General features: G+C 43.0%; 1 long non-coding RNA gene across 1 annotated transcript; it reads left to right on the top strand.

The window, feature by feature from the left end:
• Positions 1 to 4,968: 4,968 nt before the first annotated feature.
• On the top strand, positions 4,969 to 13,278 carry LOC109285944 (uncharacterized). The gene is made up of 4 exons (XR_002093847.2): positions 4,969 to 5,551; positions 7,239 to 7,292; positions 10,466 to 10,515; positions 11,395 to 13,278. It is a non-coding gene; the product is annotated as an uncharacterized LOC109285944 (long non-coding RNA).
• The last annotated feature ends 8,857 nt before the right edge of the window (positions 13,279 to 22,135 follow it).

Below are 22,135 nucleotides of genomic sequence, written 5' to 3'. Positions count from 1 at the left end.
TGAGTCATCGACTTTATTCCACGCCAAGGCTGCAGACACGGCTCGCAGGGAAATTGCTTTCTGAATTTATTGTACTTTTAATTGGGCTTCCCCTTGAATGGTTCCCTCCCTAACCCTTCAAGGAAGACCCACACGCAAAAAATAATAGTAATAATAATAATTTTAAAAAATCTCTCCCCAACTCAGGGATCTAAATAGATCTGAGTTTAGATATAACAGCCATGGATGGAAAGGCCTGAAATCAGCTTAAGAAAACTACCCCCCATTCGTCCCCTCCCCACCTCTGAACTGATTCAGTCTAACATGTATTTGTTGTGCCTTATGCCTATTTTAACAAACTCCAGTTGAGCCCAGGCCTCGAGCGCACCTGGAGCACTCAGTATTTTATGATTTTTGCTGGGCTTTGTTAATATTCACCTAGATTTTGCCTAATTCAGAACGATGCTTAGGTCTAAATGCCCGAGCACCCGTTAGGAAGTGGGACTCTGCCTGTATTGCCCCGGGCTTGTTGTGAACAAAGCATTTGTGAGGGTAAAGCCAACAGGGAGCATTTTTATATAACCCACTAAGGTTTGATCATGCCCCCCCCCCCCCCGCCCCCCCAAGTGCTTGGAAATATGTAGGGCAAGGCCGTTCTGGGTTCCTGCGTGGGTCTGAATTCCCGCTCGCTGCTATTTAGGGCAACCTTGTGTTTCGGATAACTCAAGCCCCTGGCTGCAACAGGTAACGTGTGTCTGCGTGGCACGGAGGAAGGCTCCTGCGGCTCTTTTGGGGCCGGGATTAGGCAGCGGTTGGAAGCGATACCTGCCAGACTCTCAAGGCTTTCCATTGCGCTGGTTGGGGCTTTTGTCAAGCCGGAGTGAGTGAAGCAGGCTGTCAGGGTCGGGGTTAGCTTGAAGCGAACTCTATTGGGGCGGCGGAGAAGGGGCTTTCGTTGCCTTGGTGGGGAAGAATTTTATTTTTATTTATGTGTTTTCTTTGCTGACGCTGCTTGTGCACATTCGTGTGCTGCTGCGCTCGGGCGATCTGCAGGGGAGCGGGGGGACTCGATGCTGGGGCGGGTGGGTGGGGGAGGGGGATGGGTGCCCACCCTTGCCTCCCCGTGGGCAGAGCGCGCTGGCCTGGCGGGGCTCCGATGGGGGCTCCGCCGCCCTTGAGCTGCACCGGGTCGAGCTGCTGCGGGCTGCGATTCCGCTGCCGCCTCTTTGGCTTCAAGGACACGGGGAGATGATCAGGACTTTGGAAGCCAACATCTGCCTGGCTGGTGACGTCAGCAGCCCGTGTAATCCTCTTGCACTGGAGGCAGATGCCTTATTTGTTTGGCTGGAGAGCCATGAATCCCTAATGCTGGAGCAGCGAGCGAGGGGGAGAGACCGGCCGGCTCCGTGCCCCCCAAAAACGCAGCAGCCAGGACAGGACTCCGGTGCCTCTGCCCCTGCAGGCGCCCGCGCTGCTCGGGGAGGGGGGGCTATAAAAGCTCCAGCTCTCGGCAGGTCGGAGCATTTAATTTCTCTTTGCCCTTTTATTGGGGGAGGGGAGGGGGGTGTTTCTGGGCAGAGGCGGCTGCTGGCATCTCCCGGCTGCGTCGCGCTCTGGGCTCCGGCTTTCCGAAGGCTCCTTGCAAAGGCAGGGGATGGTGTCCGGGTGGGGGCGGGGGCATCGGCAGGCGGATCCCGGAGATGCTCGGACCGCAGCGCCTGCTCGCGGCTCCCGGCTCCTGCGGCGTGTCCCTGGCTCTGGTGCGCGAGGCGAGGGGGACACTGCTGCCCTGCCTTCACCCCAACCCCCGGCTGGAGGGGGCAAAGCCGAGGCCACCCTCGCCTCCCCGCCCTCGCTGTGGCTCGGCGCTGTCGCCGCTAATTCTCCCGCTTTGTCTGTTTTCCAGGACGGCCGCGGGGCGCAGCCGAAGCCAGGGCGCGATGGAGCCCCCGGGAAGCCCCGCGCCGGGACGCAGCCGCTCCCGCTGCCCAGCGCCGAGCCCCGAGTGACAAACGAGGCCGGCCGGGGGCCAAGCCGCAGCGCCCCGAGCCCCGGCGGCGCCGGCGGGGGGGCGGGCGGGAGGGGCTGCCGCCCCCGCAGCCGCCCGGACCGGAGCCGCAGAGGCTCCGCGCCTCGCCTGGAAACGACTTGCCCGGCCTGCGGGAGCCCGGAGCCGGCGCCCGCAGAGCATCGCTGCGAGCCGGCGCGGGGAGAAGCGGCGGCGCCGGGGCTGCTGCAAAGGACGATGCACCAGCGGGGCGCTGCGTGCAGCCCAGGCCTGCGGGGCGCGGGCGGGGGGGGGGACGCGGCTGCGGAGGAGCCGGGGGGCGGGCTGACACCTTCCCTTCCGAGCTCAGGCGCGGTCTTGTTCCCGGGGCTCTCGCCTCTCCGTGTTCACAGCGGACCTTGATTTAATGTCATACAATTAAGGCACGCGGTGAATGCCAAGAGCGGAGCCGGAAGGCGGCGCGGAGCAGCTCGCCGGGGCCGAGCAGCACGGGGCCCGCCGCGGCAGCCGCGCGCGGGGGCGAAGACACGGGGCTGGCGGAGCCTGCAAGGTAACGTGGCGGCGCCGGCGGCCTCCCCTGCAGGACAAGCGGCCGCCAGGGCAATAAATGTGCTTTCCGAGACCTGCTCGCCAGGGCTGTTCATTCCGCGCCCTGTTCCGCGGGCCCGGCCCCCCGCCCCCCTTCCCCTCCCCTACCCCGCCATGTGCCAGGCGGCCGGGCCGCAGGCAGCGAGGGCAGGGCCGCGCCGGGCGAGGGCAGCGGCTCCCTGGGGCGAAGCCTTTGTTCGGCCCCGGCCGCGGCCGCTCGGAACAAAGGGGCCGCGCCGAGCCCCGCGCCCGCGCCCGCGCCGCCGCTGTCCGTGGTGCTGAAGCCGGCCCCGAACCCTCCCCCATCCCTCCTCCCGCGGCCGGGTAGGATCAGCCGTGGGACAAGGACAGGCGGCGCGGAGAGCGGCCGGCGGGCGAGCTGGCCTGGGCCCCCCTGTGCTAGGCCGGCGGACACGCAGCCGCCCGTCCCTGCAGCCCATTGTGCTCAGAGCCTGCGGCGTCCCGGCTGTGATTGAAAAGTGCCCAGGAAAAAAATAAAAAAGCAAACCCCAAACCCACCGCAGCGATCAGGCTCAATGGTCCCAGCCCAGCGCTTTCCTTGACCTCCCCGCCCCAGTGCCAGCGAGGCAAGAGGCTCCTATGGATCCCCGGGCAGGCGAGGGACCACAGCAGGCAGCTGCAGCCGGCAGTTAAGCAGAGCGCGGGCCGCCGCTGGCCGAGCGCCCTTGCGGAGATGGAGGCGGGCAGCAAGAGACACGAAAGTCCGGGGCCAGGGCTCAGGGAGCGGCCTGGCAGCAGCCTGGAGCTTAACCTCGCCCTGCGGCAAGGCAGATGGCCCCGGGCCTCGGGGCGAGGGAGGAGGGCAGCACCTCGGACAGCTCCCGCTCCCTGTGGCTGGAGCCCTGACGCCCTGGTCCCCTTCCCGTTCCTAGGCACCCCCGGGCAGGTGGAACAGGGGGCAAGCAATTCTCTGCAGTTCTGCCTGGGCACTTGGCAAGTACCAAACATCGGGTCCGTGGTCGCACCTCCTTTTTATGACACGAATAGGCAGGTTTAGGCGGGAAGCGCGGGGCAGGGGAAGCTTAGGCCTTCCTCAAGCTGGAAAGCGCGCTTGATTGCGCGGGGGGCCTTGCCTGAGCGAAGACAGCGAATCGGGAGCTTCTCACTCGTGGCAGCTTGATGCCCTTCTTCCCCACAAAAGACATTCGAGCCACACTCTTCCTCGCCCTTATGCCAGGGATGAGTCAAGCCCGCAGCTGCAACCTCTTCCTTCCTCCCGACCCCATCCAGATCTTTTTTTAAATGCTCCGTGATTATTTTTAGGCTAGGCTGGCTGAACCACAATCGGAAGTTTACATTTCTTACCCAATGCTTCCCCTCTTCAAAGCCCCATCTGTTAAGCTCTGATTGTTCACGACTACGAGAGGAAAAAAAAGTATGTGTGTTGGGGGGGGGGGTTTGCATTTTAAACCACAGGTTCCTAAGAATTATATATATATATATATATATATATATATATATATATATATTCCATGGTAGCAAAACAGGGCATTCAAAGGAAATAGAAAGGAAACCAGAAAGAAAGATCCACCCCTGTGCCTCAATGCCCATTCTACATGTAGAAGAACATACTCCATTTGATTTAGTATATGCAAACCCAAATGAATTATAACAAGGATCAGGATTGGATTTTTTTTATTTTTTTTGTGTGTGTGTAATGGTTTACAAAGCAAAAAGAAAGCCTAGGTCAGAAACAGAAAGTTAAAATATTTTAAGTCTTTCAAATGCTAGCTTAGATGTGTCTAGAGTGGAGTAACCACATCAGATACAGGATTAGGATAGCTGGGCCAGCAATTCTACATAAATTCCTTATATACAATAGAATTTACACGACATGGCAAAGGTGATAAATATATAAAGGAAATGGTCAGGGCCAGCCTATTATGTATTTGTTTACAAACACTGTATAAATCATTATGTGAAACCAAAGGAATCCTGGTGTTTTCTAACTAGCAATCATGTACAGAATTAGAAATGGATAGTATGCTATGCTCAGCTGGGGAATGGCAGATACTAGAGGTGGTTGGAACCTGCAGGCCTATTTAGGTACTTTCTGGTTTGAAAACAATCTCTGCTTTTAAGTATTCAGCATCTTCTTTCCCGCCTCAATGGACTGAAAAAAATTTACTCTCAGCATATTTAAAAAAAACAAAACAACATAGTGTAGAATAATTTGCTATCTCAGCTCAATCAAGGCTTACCACTGGGAGGTGAGTAGAAAGATTTTTTTCCTGAAGCCCCCTCTGCAGTCCAAAGCAATAAGAGGGTTTTTAAAAATTGCTTCTTGGAATTACTGGAGGAGTTTTTCCCCTTGAACTGTTCCTATATTGTTTGACATGAAGCCTGAATGCATTACTGGGTCAACGTAGGCAAACTACATTTTCTTATTTCACTCCAGGTTTGGAAGATACTCAACTGCTTCTATCTGCTGCATAGTCTAGTTAACTGGGTCATGGCCCCCTCTGCTGGCAAAGAGAGGAAGGACATTGCTTTATAAACATCTGATGGCTCCCAAGAAATCAAACCTATTTTTGTTTTAAATAAAGTAATGCTTAGCAAGGAACTATTAACTATTTCTTTACACAGTCTTTAAGGTGCTGAAAGATAAATCTGCAATTTGGATGTTTTCCTTTTGTCTGCTGTCTTGAGGTCACAAAATGGGATTGTGATGTTAGAAAACAAAGTGTTGCCAATCTTAAATTCTAGAACATTTGGCCTGTAGGCTTCTGACTTCTCCCAGGGTAACAGACCTGAAATCTGGAAGAAAAAAAAAAGAGGGAAAACAGAATAAAGGCAAGATATTGTTCAATTAAACATAAAAAGTCAAAGTCCCTGGAAAAGATAATACAGCCATTGGTTTACCCTACAATTCAAGCTGATCAAATATCAACATAGCAAACATGAGACACCTAAAAAGAAATGTATCATTTCCTGCAGCAAGATAGAGAAACACAGGTAAGCAGAATGAAGATAAACCCTCCCTTCCCCCTCCAAAAAATGCCCTCTCTGCTGCAGAATTTGGGCTGTTTCAATTTGTTTATTCCTATGGTGAGGGAACTGGAAAAGTTCAGGGGAGGGGAAAACATAACCTTTAACTTATGAAGAATCAATGTGTAACAATGGTGTGAACTGTGACCCAAGAAAGGGAGGTCACAGCTAAGACTAATGCAGGTATGATGGGAGATTCATTTCCCTACAGCCTTCCTTCACTTTAGTTGAGTTATTTAGCTTCTCTGATGTCAATAATTTATTACAATGAATATAGTAAGGTGGTAATTTGGGTTGAAAGTCATGGCTAGAAAATATTATAGTGCTACAGAATTTATATTTTTGAACTATACATCTGAAACTATTCCTTTAAAAATTTGATAGCACAGTTAGAAAATGGGGGAAAGAACAGTGTCTTGTTTTATAGTTACTCCTCTTTAAGTGTTCAACAATTATTAGTGTGTGTGTGTGTGTGTGTGTGTGTATATATATATATATATATATACACACACACACACACACACACACACACACACACACACACACACACACACACAGTTATATTGCTTTAAAAATGAGGTTTACTAAACTATAATACCATTAACTCAAATGAAATGTTGCTACTGAGATTTAAAAGGGAATCATTTACAATAAATATACCCTGTAAAATAAACCTCAACTAATTAGAATGAGTCAGCATTAAATGCTTGTCATGCTACTTAAATGCAGACTTAAATTTTATATTAAAGTACTTAATATCTCAAAGCTAACTTTACTGCTTACTCAGTCACTAACAGTCCTACTTTCACATTTTCTGTACTAAAAAGTCAGAAAAACTGTATCAATTAGTACTTAAACCTGTAGTATATTTCAGTAGATCATATAATAAATGTGGTAGATAAAGTTGGAAATAGGCAAGTCAGCATTGTATGTGAATATTCTGTTGGCACATTGCTCCCTTAGCAGTTATAACTACAACCATTCTCTGAAGATTTGTTTACAATTAAATCTAATAGAGAAAATAGTTATTATGTCTACGTCTTTTCTCCATTGATAATGATAATGGACATGTTTTAACATTGATGGCATAGATCATGTCATTGAACACTTGAGTGAAAAAGCATTTTTCACTGTGGTCTAAATATAAATGCCCCTCAGTAAAGTATCCAGTTTTCCATAACTATAATAAATCCATTAAAATGAAGAGGTGCTTTCTACCTTTTGAATATCTATAATATACTCTCAAACACCTAGAGTACAAGAGATTCAATCAAGTGCACTTTTGACCTTAAAAAATGTGCAGGTCTCTCCAAAGTAGATCTTACCCCTCCAAATGTTTCTCCCCCACCACCACCCCCCAAGCCTAGTAAAGAACTGCGTGCAGTACATTAGTTTTGCTGGACCACATATATACCTTGTATTCAATCCATACACTCCTAATTTCATTCATGGGGAGCTGTGTGTAAACTGCACAGCATGAAAGGTAGACACATTAAAAATGTATCCTTTAAATTTTTACCACCCTTACTCAAGTGAGGCTTGAGGTATACTCAAATATATACTGAAATTCTGGGAGATACTGTTAGATCTGACAGCATACCTCATATTGCTACTAAGGAAGTAAGAATTTCTTCCATACTCCTTTCTTCGACAGGCTCCTTAATGAAGGATATGGAAACTCATCTGAATAAATGAAGAACCAATGAAGGTATTAGGACTTTGTCCTCACTAATTTAAAATATTTTTAAAAAACAATGTAACTGTTTTAAAAGATCTATAGTTTTTTACCTCTAAGCTCTTGCAAACAATATTCAAAGCCCCACTTATATTTGGAACAAATAGATGGATTTTTAACAGAGAAAATGAATACCTTTCTACTCGTTTGCCTATCTTTTAGCTGCATTTTGAGCTTAAATGTTAAAAACTGTACTTAACCAAGACTATGTAATCAAAAGTATGGCAAAACACTGAAAATTACAAATATTCCATCGTAACTATTCTTTAAATAAGAATATCTGCCAGGAATCCTGACTCCAAATCTGTTGAATTAAAAACACATGGAAATGCTAGCTTTAATATTCTCAATATTAATTTAAATAGGTTTTAAGTCTTCAAAATGTGACAGCATCAGGGTTTTAGTTTTTGTTTTTGTTTTGTTTTTTATGCACAACCTTTGCATTTATGCAAAGCTGATATTTTAAAATGTTATTTGCATAACTGTACTTCTTACTAATCATCTTCTAAGCACAAATGCAGGGTTTGAATATGGAAAACAGAGATACTTACAGATGAAGTACTATTTAAAAAGTACTATTAAAAAGCAATTTATTAACTGGAATGAATTTTATATCCCTCCAAGTTAGGTCCTGATTCAGGAAGGTACGCAAAGTGCATGCTGAATTATTTGCATGTACTCAAATTCTATTGATTTCAAAGTAAGAATTTGCATAAGCAATGTCCTGAGGGTGAGACTTCCTTTATTTCTCACTTTAATGACTGACAAGATCCTAAAGATTCGATGTGCAAGTCATCCAAATGAGTTTAAAGAGCAGTTCTCTTACATGCAGTTATACATGTCTGCAACTATTGGTGGGACAGAAGTCTACATGCACATTATTTACAGAACAGCCAGTTAAATGTAAACTTTCAAAATAATTCACAAGTAAACGATTAATTCAACCTTAATGATGTAAACAGAATCACTCAAAACCAGAATAGGACAGGAAATGGTTTAACAGTTGTACAAAACCTTTTTTTGAGGAGGATTGGGATATCATACAGGAAAAAATGCCTAGGTAGCACCGAAGAAAGAAATCAGAGAAAGTAGTAATACAAAGCACAAGGTCATGCAGTAAAAATGCATCCAGAATGCAAAGTTCTGTTGTAATTAGGGAGCTCGTCAGCTGAAAGTGAGAGGAGGAAAATCACCTTGTGAATTATTCAGTCACAGGATGACTGTGAACATGGATGTGATGCTGCCATGAAAAAGGCAAATAGGATCATATGATGTATCAGGTGAAGGACTTCCACTAAAAGTAGGCATGTGTAATATCCGAGGCACTGTGAACCCTCATCTGGATTATGGTGCACAAGGCTGGTTATTTATGTTCAAGAAAGATGCATTCAAAGTGGAACAGATGCAGACAAAGACTGCTAGAACGATCAAGGAAGTGCCTTTCATGAGAGGAAACAAAGAGCTTAGTTTATTTAGTCTAAAATATGCTTGTTGAGAGATAATATGATTGTTGTCTAGAAATACTTCAGCATACTCAACTCGAAAGTCAATGATGGCACAAAAAAAAATGGATGTATGAACTGGCCATGAAAAAAATTAAATTGGAAATTAGAGGGTTGCTAAGCATCAGAGCAATGAGGTTCAGAAATAGCCTTTCCAGAGGTATAACAGGACAAACAAGGCTAACTAGATTTAAGACCATTTCTTCAGTTGCCGGAAATACCAGCAAGGTAGACTTGATGACCCAGGGCATCGTTTCTATTCGTATGTTCCTCAAAAGTTAAAGTAAAAGTTGAGCCACGTGGAAAATGTGTTTAGCTGATTTAAAATACTGTGTCTTAATTCTGACCTTTTATTTTTAGTTTAGATTACTAAAATGTTCAAATGAAAAAAAAAGTTTCAGTTCAAATGAGGAAAAAATATCTTTAGTTAAAAATGTAACTAGGTTAAAAAGATTGAATCCTGCCCAGCCCTCTGAGTTTTTGCATGAAGAGATTCTTCGTACCTGACCCTGTTTAAAAATGGTTTAGTTTTCAATAAATTTAGTGTTTTCTTTCAAAAAAATGCTTGCTTAAATATTCCTTATGAGTGCTACTCAAAACTTAGGCAGTACCACAATCTAAATAGTTTTATTTAATAACTAAATGGTCTATTAGCCTTTTAGGATAGAAGTATCATGGGCATGAAGTGTAGTCCAGTTAACATTACTAAAATAAAACTTTAAATTTTTATATTTTCTACTAAGAGCAATTGTCATCATTTGTGTGTACTTATTTATTTTCCTAATTTAAAAAGGGGGGGGGGGTGGATAAAAAGAAAATGCAAAGATGATCAGTTTGTAAATTCTTTAAATTAGAAAAAGGTCACTTACAATTAGCTAACCACACACCTAATTTCAGTAGCTGTGCTTTGGGTTGCAGCATACATAGGTTTAAAAGTAGATCTTAGCTAACCTTCTACACCTACAGAATTCCAGGTATTCCTCTGTGGTCAGACATACACCTATACACACATAGAGAGTACATACAGGTACAGTATATTGTACATATGGATACTAAAACGGCACCGTGTCTTAGTGTTTGAAAATGGTACTGTACCATCAGGTATAAACTGGCTTTTATATTAAATGCTTTACAGCCATCTATCTCAGACTTTGGTCAGAAGCCAACCAAGTATAAATCCACCTGGCCACTGGAGTGCTTTGGGAAATTATGATGATATGAAAACAAGTGACATGATCTGAAACTGCTCAACCTTTTTTTACCACCCAATTCATATAGTCAGTGGCACATTTCTTCAGTATACATGAAGCTCATATTTTTGGAAGTAAAAGAAACAGAGAAGAAAAACTTTAAGTACTGGTCTAAGATGCAGGACTTTGGGAGAAAAGAATTTTAATGTTATATTAGAAATGAAATGACTGTAGAGAAAAACAGCTATAGAAATGCTGCAACCATGCTTGAAATGTTTGCTTCATTTTTAAATGCATTTGCTTCAGTACTCATTACTTTTTTGTTCAGTTTCTTCTGATCTTTGGGCAATTACGATTTGAATTATTGCTTTCAACAAACATGAATGTTTTGTGGCAAATTCTCATTAAAACACCTCAAACATTAGATTTTCACATGTATGTTTTCATGCTGCAGGTGCTTGAGTGCTCATCCAGTCAAACAGCACACACAATTCCACCCACCAGGTAAGAGTTACCAAGGGAGCTCAAGTGAGTGCATAATGAATACATATGGAGAAATGTTCCTGATTCATTCAGAATGTTAGAAAAATCCACTGAATACTAGTGGCTATACATTTGCCAAATAAATTATTCATTGTGAATAAGCTGTTCTTCGAGACATGTGGAGTAGGACGGAGACTACAAGGAGGTGAGACAAGAAAGGATGTTAGGGAGAGGTGTTATAAGTTTTGAATACTTGGACTGAGATTTTATCCTAAGCCCTGTAATGGATAAGAGTCCAGGATAGGTTTTTAAGAACAGGGAAGGCAAATTCCTGCTTCTATATTATGCCTAACATACCAGATGCTGCTGAATTGAGAAGATGAAAGCTGAAGAGTGGGTAATGAAAGAGATCATAAAGAAGAGAACTACAAATCTGACAGGATGAACCATCTGAGAAGTAAAATAATTGAAATAGCACTAAGTCATTGAGGTCGATATTTCAGAACTGAAAATAAGTGATTTTCAGAGCAAAGAAAAAAGAAAGTGTGTACTGTACTATCCTTCTGACCTATCCTCCAAACCCCTTTTTATGAATGTTAGAAATTCACTCTACTTGTTAGTGTTTCTAACTGTGTAGCATAGGATGGAGCTTTAGTTGAAACCCCACAAATAATAGTCAGTTAAGAAAAAAAAGTTACATGAAACATGGCTTCCACCCATGGGCTAATTGTGGACGTCCCTGTCAACTGAAGAAGCAGACACTGGTCTAAAGAACCATGTCTGGGTCTGTTTCATGGAAGACCTCAAACTAACAGATTGTAAGTCCTGGGCCAAATGAAAAAAAGTCATCCTAATACTTGTAAAGGAGAATTCAACTTAGTTGTTTTTTTTCTTTCCTAGGTCCAGAAGTGAAAGAAATGCAGAAGCAGAAAATAAAGTGGGGTAAATTAAGTAAAAAATATCAAAAGAAAGATTACTTTTCTTTATTAGAGTGAAAAAATTCTTAATCATATCTACTGAATGCTAAGTGTTTGTAGGTACACAAAAGTATATTCATTCAGTTCATTAAGTATGAAAATCCTTAATCTCTAAAGAAATCAGAGCACTGATTGAATGAAAAGTCCAATGAACTCTATCAGTAGTGCCCCAGGTCCTGTTATCAGAACAGGAAAAAAATATTTCCAGTAGTGTATTTACCTGCCTTCTCTTATACATAAATGTGGTGGTCCTGATGTTAGGGCCACACCCCTGCCTTGTGAAGTAACATTTCTACAGTCTTCCTGGGCCACAGTATGAAGACCCCATCTGAGTCCTGCCATGCTAATTAGCAGCTTCAGTCAAAAACGTGCCAGACTTGCCAAGTCAACAGTATTTATGGTCTTCCCTCTAGCAGTAATAGTCTACTACCAATACTAATTTAGCTCCAGTGTGAGAAGCCTGTGCTTTGAGATGTGACAACCCCCAGCTTAATCAGAGTTAATGAGCTATGGAAGTGGCAAGTAATTGGGTTTGAGTACATGCAGACCTCAGAGGCTTGAGATCAGCCTGCTGTGTTTTGTGTGTGTGTGTGTGTGTGTGTGTGTGTGTGCGTGTGTGTGTGAGAGAGAGAGAGAGAGAGAGAGAGAGAGAGAGAGACATGCCAACTGTGTTGTGTTCCCACCACCACTGACTCCTACAATTTGCTTTGTCACCAGCTAAAGTTGCTCCTTAATTCAAACAGATAGAACTGTTGTGGTTTTTAAACCAAAGGTCAAGGTTTGTATCACTGTTGCTGTCCTAGTTGTTACAAAAGCCCCATTGCTGGAATTAACCAAAAGCAAAGTAGACAAAGTGCTTGTGTGAGAGTATAATGCTGCTCTGGTGGACATATGAACCATAACAGAAACTGAGAAGACCTAATTCCTATGACTACATGAACATTTTTCCACTGCTCATGTGACACTGCTTTACTTGTATTAACTTTTTCATGCAGTAAAAACTGTTTCTGCTTGCTGTACAGTCAGTTATCCCAAACCACATATTTTCTGAATCCTGTAAAGGGAAAGGACAGCTCTTAAGAGTCCTGTGGAGATTGGGGCTGCTAAAAACACTTCTAAGAAGTGCTCTAGGGACTTTGATGTGTGTAGCTGGTAAATCAGGATATTCAATCCAAAGGGCTCTTCCAATTTAGCAGCAGTCTATTTAAATTAAATTTGTGTTTAGTGCTTATTACTATGCAAGCTACTTTAGTCCTTCTCACAGAATATCAGAAAGGAAAAATTGGTTAGCTTGCTGTTTTTCTTTTTTATGCTGAGTTGAAAGCAGTGAAGAATGAGTAGAAAACTTAAAAGTTTTGTCAAATACCATGCTAGAAAAAAGTACTATTGTATAACCAGCTTTTCATACCAGTTCATACTTTTTCATTTTTACAGGCTGGTAATATTGTGTCCTAAATTTATATACTTATTTCTGTTTTTTGTTATGTAGCATGTTTTGAAATGACTCAATCCAAAAGGTTTTAGAAATTAAAATAAAAAACACTGAATTTTTCAAATAACATAGTGCCAAAATATTTCTACTCCCCACCTCTATGTCCCATGCATCCTTTAAGTCCTGATCTATACCCTCCAATATTTGATTTATTGAAGTGTGGCATTTTGATTTTCATATTTCCTTTCATTTCTTTTTAGTTCTAACACAATTTCTTTTCGAAAGCCTCAATTCTGAAAAGCATACTTGTCTGGGGAAGCATGTGCCTAAAGTTTTTTGTCATTCTTTCCCCACTACCTACCCCGTCCCCTTCTGCTGATAAGGGCCTGGCCTAGTGCTTTAAAAGTAAAAATATTACTTATTTATTAATAAAGAAATTCATTTTACAAAGTGTTCAAATTTAAATTCTACTTTCCTATCATTTTCTCTGTTGGTTTTTTACTGCTAAAAAGTGTTAGGGAAGGAATTTAAATCTCACTAGAGCTTCTGAGTACTCTGAAATGTCTCAAAGGAGCCTGATATTCCAAAAGTGCTGAGCGCACACCCTCAGAAAAATCAGGTCTCACACATAAAGGATCTCCTATTGAGAACCACCCAAAATCATGAGTTATTTCTGAAAATCTTTGCTTAGTCTTCTAAACAGGTCATCATATCCATGGCAACACACAACTGATCTTCTAACTTACCAACTGGTCAAACGTTGCCAAAAAACTGTTTCACAAACACTCATCTGAATTCTGAACTGCTGGATCCAGGCATATCTGTACCCTTTGGTGCATACTATATATCTGAATCATTTTTTTGTTCACATATACATTTGAGGAATGGTGGTTTTCATTCCTGTAGCTGCAATCAAATAAGTTGAATCATCACCTGCCCTGGGCCAGGTGGCTCATAAGCAGGGGAGGCCCACCTGTAAAACTTGCAGGGAGTACTGGGGAGACCATGCCACCTTCCCCCCACTCCAGCCTGCCCTCTCCTCCTGCTTCCCTTCTGCTCCATATCCAGCTCTCCAGCCCCAGTATAGCCAGTCCCAGGGCTGCCATTGTTACTGGGCAGGTCAGGGCTACCACCACTGATTCCACCAGAGCCAGAGCAGAGCAGCACAAGATAAGCAACAATGGAGGTGCAGGGGGTGGGGGAGCAGACTGTGGTGGGACAGGTGGCAAGGGTCAGGCACAAGCACAGGAGAACAAGTGGCAAGGAGGGCCAGGATATAGCAGGAGGCACAAGGGGGAGAGGAATGGATGGGGGGGGCAGCAAGGAGCAAGGGTCAAGCCTCTTGCCCCCTCCCCACGTTACTGCTTTCCCCACCACGGCAGAAGGGGGACAAATGTAAGATATCCTTCCACTAATTAGATTCTATACATGGAAAATTAAATTTATAATTTTACATGACTAGAATCTAATTAGGGGGGTGGAGCTGGGAATCATCTTAAATTTGAAGCTGTCTTGGATCCAGGTAAATATGGTATTTATTACTTTCCATTCTTCGTGTAAAAATGTTTTAAGTAAAGTAAAAGAACAGTTTTCAAACCTATAGAACACATTTTTCAGTGTGATATAATCAGGTCTCAGCCAAGACCATAGGAGTTCACCATGACTAAAGGTAGGGTCACACATTAGCTTGCAACAGTTGCAAATCATTGAAATGAAGCCCTTTTGAAGTTAGGGTGGTGTTAGACATTACCTTTCCTGTGTTAAATGCTCTCAAAATGAGAGTGTCCTTGTATAAAGGCAGGACAAGGTGAGGTAAGTACCCTCTGAGTGTCTCAAAAGTTATACCTCTGAGCGAGGATTATTTCCAGCTGGTGTTAGGCAGCTCATGTTGCAGTAATACTAGTCTGCTTAACAGGGAGAATACCAGTGATTTGTGATCCTCTAGTAACCCTGGATGGACTGCTCCCAGCCACCCCCATGCTCATGAGCTATCATTCAGATCTCTACTGCCCTGGACTGACAGAGACCTGAGTAGAGCTGGGCTTTAGATGAGTGGGAATCTGAGAAGGAGTTGTAAAGAGGAGGGTGGGGGGTGGCAGGTGAATGGGAAGCTGCTGGAGATCCAGGGAGGTGGGCAGCCATGGGGCAGACTTGGCAGCTTCTAGTCAGGGCCCTGCTCACCAGGCTTTTAGTTGCAAGTCAGACATGTGCATGTTAGAAAGGGTAGTAACCCTTAACATGCAGCTGGCTACAAAACATGCTAACTTTAATAAGGCCTAATATCCCTTAGAGTTAGCACACATGAACTGTAATGTGTAACAACACCTTAGTATGTGTTAGAAGATAACCCTCACCTGAAAGGGAACAACCCTGCTATTCCAGGGGCCCTTAACCCAAACTAAACCGCTCACATTTTGTCTGCATTTATTAAGTGTTACGTTGCATGTGCGGCACCATCCTAAGAAAGCCCTGATGTTGTTAGTAGGTAACAATTTCCAACAAGCTTCCAATGGCTTTGTGTTGGGGGACAATGATCTAGTTTTGTCCTCTGCCATCAACATGAAATGTTTTGTGTAATCCCCTACCACAATTGTGGAACTGAGGGCCTCGTGATTAAACACACATCTCAGACAAAGTATGAAATCTATCAACTAAAACATTGTTATCGGTAAAAGTTTGCATTCAGCAAATACATTTACAGAAATAAGGATCAGTCCACAAATGATTCAGGATCAAAAAGAACAGAAGAGCCAAATTAATTGGCTACTTTTTCCACAAAGCATAAATTTGACCAGCTCTGCTTACCACAAAAGATAATTAAATAGGCTTTCTATATTTTTGCAGTTTATAGAAGCCATTATAATCTCCATGTTAGGCGTTTTCTGGCAGCAAATCACTAGATGAGTTCAGGGCTCCTAGGTGGGCTTTTAAATGCAGCGGTGCTGGCCAGAAAAGGAGGAACCATCTTACAAAGAGTTTGTTTTTGTTCTCCAACAAACTGAGAATTAAGACTTTCAAAATGCTTTGTGAAAAACACACACAAGATGGAAAAAGGAAACCCCCTTTTCAATTCAGAACAGCCCCTGTAGTTAGGACTTTCATCTGGAATAGGAAAGACCAAGTTCAAATTCTTGCTCTGCCCTAATGGGAACAGGGACAAGGTTTCTTACATCCCAGCTGAGCATCCGAATCTCACCAGAAATTCCATACTGGACATGGAAAGCAATACATTTCCACACAAAATAATTTCCAGTGAAAAGGACCTTTCATAAAAAAGCTTCTCAACTAGCTAAAGGCTTTGATGGGATTTTGACTTGCTTATGGAATTCGTCGTAGTATTGTGCAGGACTTGGAAAAACAATAAATGTCATGTACTGCTGTTGCTGGGTTTTTGGTTGTAGCTGTGTTGGTCTAAGGATATAGGCAAGCAAGGTTATTTGGGTAGATGTGATATCTTTTATAAAGATCTTTTATCTTTTATAAAAGATCTTTTATAAAAGATATCACATCTACCCAAAAAACCTTGCCTGCCTAGGTACTGCTGTTGTTACTCACACCTTTCCAATATTCTACTAGTCTCAAACAAAGCTATTTGAAATAGTTAAAGTGAAAAATCCCAAATAAGAAAATACATTATAGTGGTCCCCCATTCTCATTCAGATCCATCTTACAGACTCTTAAAAATGAATGAGAGAAACATGTTGTCACTCTCTCAGGCCATTGTGGTGTTGTAGCTTCCTTGGTGGAAGATGCTGCTGATATTGTTGCCAGGGTTAGTAGAGTAATATTTGGCAAATTGATATGTCCTTCAGAACTGAATTTATTTATTGATAATGCCCCAGATGTAAATCAATGTCATTTTCACTGTGATCCCTCTGCTAAAATAATGAAAAAAGAGAACTTCAAGTAAGTTTTAAAGATATATTTTAAAGGTAATATAAAACAAAGACTGTTATAACACGAGTGCTTCTTACTACAGCCAAGACTATCCTCAGTACCCACTGGCAGAAAAGGGTAGAGAGTCATCTATTCATTCATAGCTATCACTTTGCATTATTGTATATGTGTTTGATTATTTAATGAATTACAGATATGGGTGCAAACATTCATTAACACCACAATTTATAATGCTTTACGTAAGTCATTTATCATATAATCTTAACAGAGAATGTTACAATACCAGAATAGACACCAAATTATACTATGTGCATCAGGGTTAGGCAATTATTTGGGGCTGAGAGGGCCACTTAAGGAGTTTTGGTGAGTTGTTGCATGCCAGAGTATTTTGGCCACCCCAGTGTAGATACTGTTATAACAAAGGGCAACTTCTATGATTAGTTATATCCAATGACTCCCACTGACTCATATGTGCCTTTGCAGGCAGAAATTTGACCTGTATGTAGGACCAGATTGAGGCCAGCTGGAGATCTATAGGTACTCCACAAGATGAGCCACCAATGACCCAATACCTACTTTGTAGACTTACCCGCATCCCTTCCTGTCTGACAGAACTGAGGAAAGGAATATATCCCCCTGTGCTACTGACCTGAGAAACTGTGAAGAAGGCCCACGAGAACAGTAGTTTGGGAAATGAATATCCATGCTGAGATGTATAGGTGGTTCACACTTCACAACTTGTTCCAAACTGGCTGTAGCTTTTCTTTTCTCTATCACAGTGTCCTGTAATTTAATACAACAAATAAGAGCATTGCATGTTTCCCATTAAAAAGAGGAAAGTAACTTGACAAAGAAACTATTGGCTTGATTCCCCTTCCACTTGTCTGATCTGATTGTTATTTTTTGTTTGAATTGCAGAAGCACCTGGAGTTAAGAGTCTCAGTTTTCTAGGCACTATACAAATGAAGAGCATAAAATAGCCTCTACTCAAAAGAACTTAAATAAGAAAACAGGTGCATATAAATAAAGAACGGACAAGACAGCACTGTGTCTTCCTACCCTGACTGGTGTAAGATGTAGTAGTCAAAGGCCAGAAAGTCCCTAATGTTTGTCAAGCTTTATGCAGGCATGACAGCAGAGACTTTATATGCAAACATATACATATTTGCATAAATTAGGAGAAACCCATTTGAGGTTAACAGAATTGCAAATGTAGAAAGTGAGAGAGAGCAGAAAGTGTGGTCTTATCAAAACACATGTTTCTTTTTGCACCCAAAAGACAAAAAATACCATTCTGGTAAACACTCCAAAATCTTAGATCCCTAGCTGTTATTTATATATTCAGAACATGCTCTTCTCAAGATGTAGGCAGGTGTAGGAGACTATGGTTTCAAGTAAATTCCCAGTTCTTGCCAGTTGCTTTATATAAGCTAGAGAGAGAGAGAGAGAGAGACTATTTAATTTAACATAAAAAACAGAAGCCTACAGTTTTTGTATCCCACTTTTTACTCTTGGATCTAAAAGAACTGATAAAAAAGTAGGTCCCTCCTCCCTCCCTCCCTTATTTTCATTCTGTTAACTTCACAGTTTTCCCCCTTTTTCATGTAATAATGGGAAATATATAGAGCAATGAGACATTTTGATCATTAAATCACAAAAACCAGCAGGATAGTTTAAGGCATGCGTAATATTTTATACTCTTGATTTGAACTAAACTGACAGTGTCTATTTTAAAAACATACATAGAGCAGCTGAATTTCATTTTCTTCTCAATGTATTTTCACATATATGTGAGATTACACATGCACACATATATACATATACACGTGTATATATGTATGTGTGTATGTGTATGTGTATGTATATGTGTATGTGTATATACACACACATACACACACACACACACACATACATATGTGAAAATACTTTTAGAATTCATATATTGAATACAGTGAGAATATTTAGACAGTTAAACAGGTACATATGACCATACATTGAGAATGCATGTAGGTAAGTGTGTATGTGTGTGTGTGTATATTTTATTGAATAATTGCTTGGAAAGCCTAAAAGATTACATATTTCCAATCTTTTAGCATCAACCAATAGCTAGATTTTTAAATATTTCAGACTATTTCTATTCCTTCACAGTTTATAACTAGAAACCTGCCATATCTAATATGTTTACATCCACAACTAGCAGGGATAGTCTGTTGTTGCTCTGCTAAATAGTCAATCAAATTTTAGTCTAGTTCTTCATGTTCTAACACATTTTCAGAGATCATTTCTGGATGGCCTGCCTTCAGCTGACTGCATTTCTGCAGTTAACATGCCTGTCCTGTATAACACTGTGATACTGATGGTGTAAAATCATTTCTTAGAAGTACTACTTCATTCAGATGACCTCTTACAATATGAAGAACGTAAGTATGGAAAGTGACTGGTAATGTCTGGATTCATTTTCCACAGATCTACACAATATATTATTGTAAAAAGATATAAGCTCCTAGAAACTCTACCATTGGGCAGCCATTCTGTGCTGGTGGCTTAATCAGCCAACAGAACTAGCCCACCCAGTATTAGTTCAAATAAGGAAATCATGTTGAGGTGTAGAGCCAACAAAGATTCCAACACTAAATTCTACACTCTGGCCAAGTCTACACATGTGTGTTACTGCAAAGTAGTCTAATTAACTCTGGAGTAAAGCATTACCATCTACACATGCAATGCTATTAGGCTGCAGTAAACTAATTAACACCACCATAAGGTAGTATTGTTGGGGACAGTACTGTCTTATGGTGGAGTAATTAACAGATTAAATGGACATGTAGACATTGATGGCACCCAGCCAGCTCAGCCAGCAGGAGGCCAAACTCCTGCCTGCTGCCTAGCCACATGGCTCCACACTTGCAGCACCCTCATGCCCCAGCCAACCCCTCTGCCACCCAACGCCACCACCTAGAATGTGGGTCAGAGCAGGGCAGGAGTGGCTCTGGTGTAAATTGCACTGTCCCAGCTCAAATTGCTGCTGTCCCAGGCACATATGTGGATGGTGCACACAGAGACCTTTGTACACACCACAAAATTGGCCTTTAAAGCAGCTTAAATGCCTTTTTGCACTGCTTTAATGGCATTGCTGTTTGCACGCTCGGTGACATATTCTGCTTTAAGTGACTTTGGTACATAGCAAGATAAAACTCCTCCAAGGTGTTTTAGCTTGCTACCTACCAAAGTTCAACAGTGCATGGGGCACTGGAAGCTGATGTGCTTGGGGCTTGCCAGGCCCCGTGGAGCTCAGGGGCTCTGAAACCTGGCAGCAGCCCATGCAGGGAGGCTCCATTGAAGGAAAAAAAAAAAAGTGGAGAGCCTGGTCTTTTTTTTTTCTCCCCAGAGCCTGCCTGCCTGAGCTGTGCAGAGGCCCAGTGCTTCCCACCATGACTGTGGAGGGGCTGGTGCTTCCCTCCACGGCTGTGGCACCCCACAGGACTTCCTGGGTCAGGTGCCAGCAGGTGGGTGCACCTAGGGGCCCACACGCGCAACTCAGGGACTGCTCGGCCCACTGGCAGCTCTCCCCGCCCAAAGAGGCAGGTAAGGATCAGGCCCCTACCCTTGTGTACATGCCACAGAGTTTTAGTTCGGTTGAATTCTCCCTAAATTAAAACGGTGTTTTTAACAATCCACCATTTCAATTTAGGGAGAACTAAACCAAATTAAACCCCCGTGGCATGTACCAGCAACCCAGGAGTATACCTGGGCTCAAACTGCTTTGGAGTTTATTGCTTAGAATGAATTGCACACGTAGATGCACCCTTTGATACTATCATGTTCCAAAAGCCAGTGTCAGGATGCAGTGAATGCTTTAAGGGCACTTAGTACCCAGCATAAGAGGTGGAGTAGCCAGAGGGCTGTTCTCATGTCTAGAGACCACCTGTGCATCTCCTGGTTCCTAAAGACCAAGGGAATACAGAAGTACATTCTGCATCTCATTTCCCCCAGTTGGTCTAAAACACTCCTACTTTCTTCCCAAGCTGGTGGCTGTATATGTAAATACATATATAAATAAGAAGACAACAGTAGGAAAAGGATAGAATTCATTATTGAAAATTTACAGATTTTCAAAGTCATTTTCAGCCCCACGTCAATACATTTATCTGGAATCCTATGGCTTTCATCCCTAATATATTCTAGGGGAATTTTCCATAAGGGAAATTATAAATATAATATTGCACAAATGCCATTTATGACTCTGAAGGAAAATATCAGTGCTTCCTGATTTGAAAGAAATGAATGGTCTGTCACATTCTTTGGCCTACAGGACATCTCAACACTACCTCATTATTTGCTTTTAAATGTAGGCATATGTTTAAGGAATGTTGCTTACTTTTTAACAGAAAATGGAAATATTTTAAGAATGGGATATATTTTCTTTGAAAAGCTAAAGAAAAGTGGACTCCATCTGTTCTGAAAAATAGAAATAATAAATATGGATTAGACTAAATTCTCTTTTAACAAAGGACCTGATATTATAAAATCATCATTATACCATTTCTAGTTAACAACCTACCATCTAAAAAGATTTATTCCCAATTAAAATGCATTTCTGCATATCATGAGCCAGAATTTCACTGATAATTATCATCCCTTTGTGAGGCATGTCCACACATGCAAGCATGTGCGCTTGCAGCAGCTCAAATAGAAGAGGTGCAAATTTAAGCCGGGGCTTTTTGCTTCAGCGCACGTGCTCGGACATGCAGTTTGTTGTGGAGCAAATTGTGCCACTTGGGGCAAAATAACCCTGCCTGGCTCCTCCCAGATCTGCAGCCAGCAGGGTTGGGGACACTTGTGCTGTCCCCAGCAATATAAAAAGCTGTCCTGTCCTCAGCAGTATAAAAAGCCACCCTGGAAATTAGCTCAGGGCTACTCGCTCTCAGAAGCTTCTGGGGCCCAGCCAATTGGTGCCTGGGGACACTACCCCTTGTGCCACCTGGACTGCTGAAGCAGCCCAGAGAGTTCCCTGCACCCTTAACCCACTTCAGCAGTCTGGCAGTGGGGGCTGCTGCCTGGCTGTGACCAGCTGTGAACCTGCCAGACCCGGATGGGGACTGCACAGCCAGTAGAGGCATCTGCCCCTCTGGGCCAGCTGCCAGTAGACTGTGGTTGCAGGGTTGGCCTCTGTGTGGCACTACTGCCATGTGTGCCCCCTGCCCAGCCATATGGGCAACTATTGCCTGGAAGATATTCCTGGTGTGGTGGCCTGTTTTGAACTGTCAAAGCATGTCCTCCTGGCCCTATTTGGCCAGGAGGTCAGTCACAGCCAGCTGGGTCCAAGGTGCCAGCT

Source organism: Alligator mississippiensis, chromosome 3 (genome assembly GCF_030867095.1).
Source record: "Alligator mississippiensis isolate rAllMis1 chromosome 3, rAllMis1, whole genome shotgun sequence".
NCBI lineage: Eukaryota > Metazoa > Chordata > Crocodylia > Alligatoridae > Alligator > Alligator mississippiensis.
The sequence above is the reverse complement of the archived record's forward strand: the minus strand, read 5'-3'. Positions and strand labels throughout refer to the sequence as shown.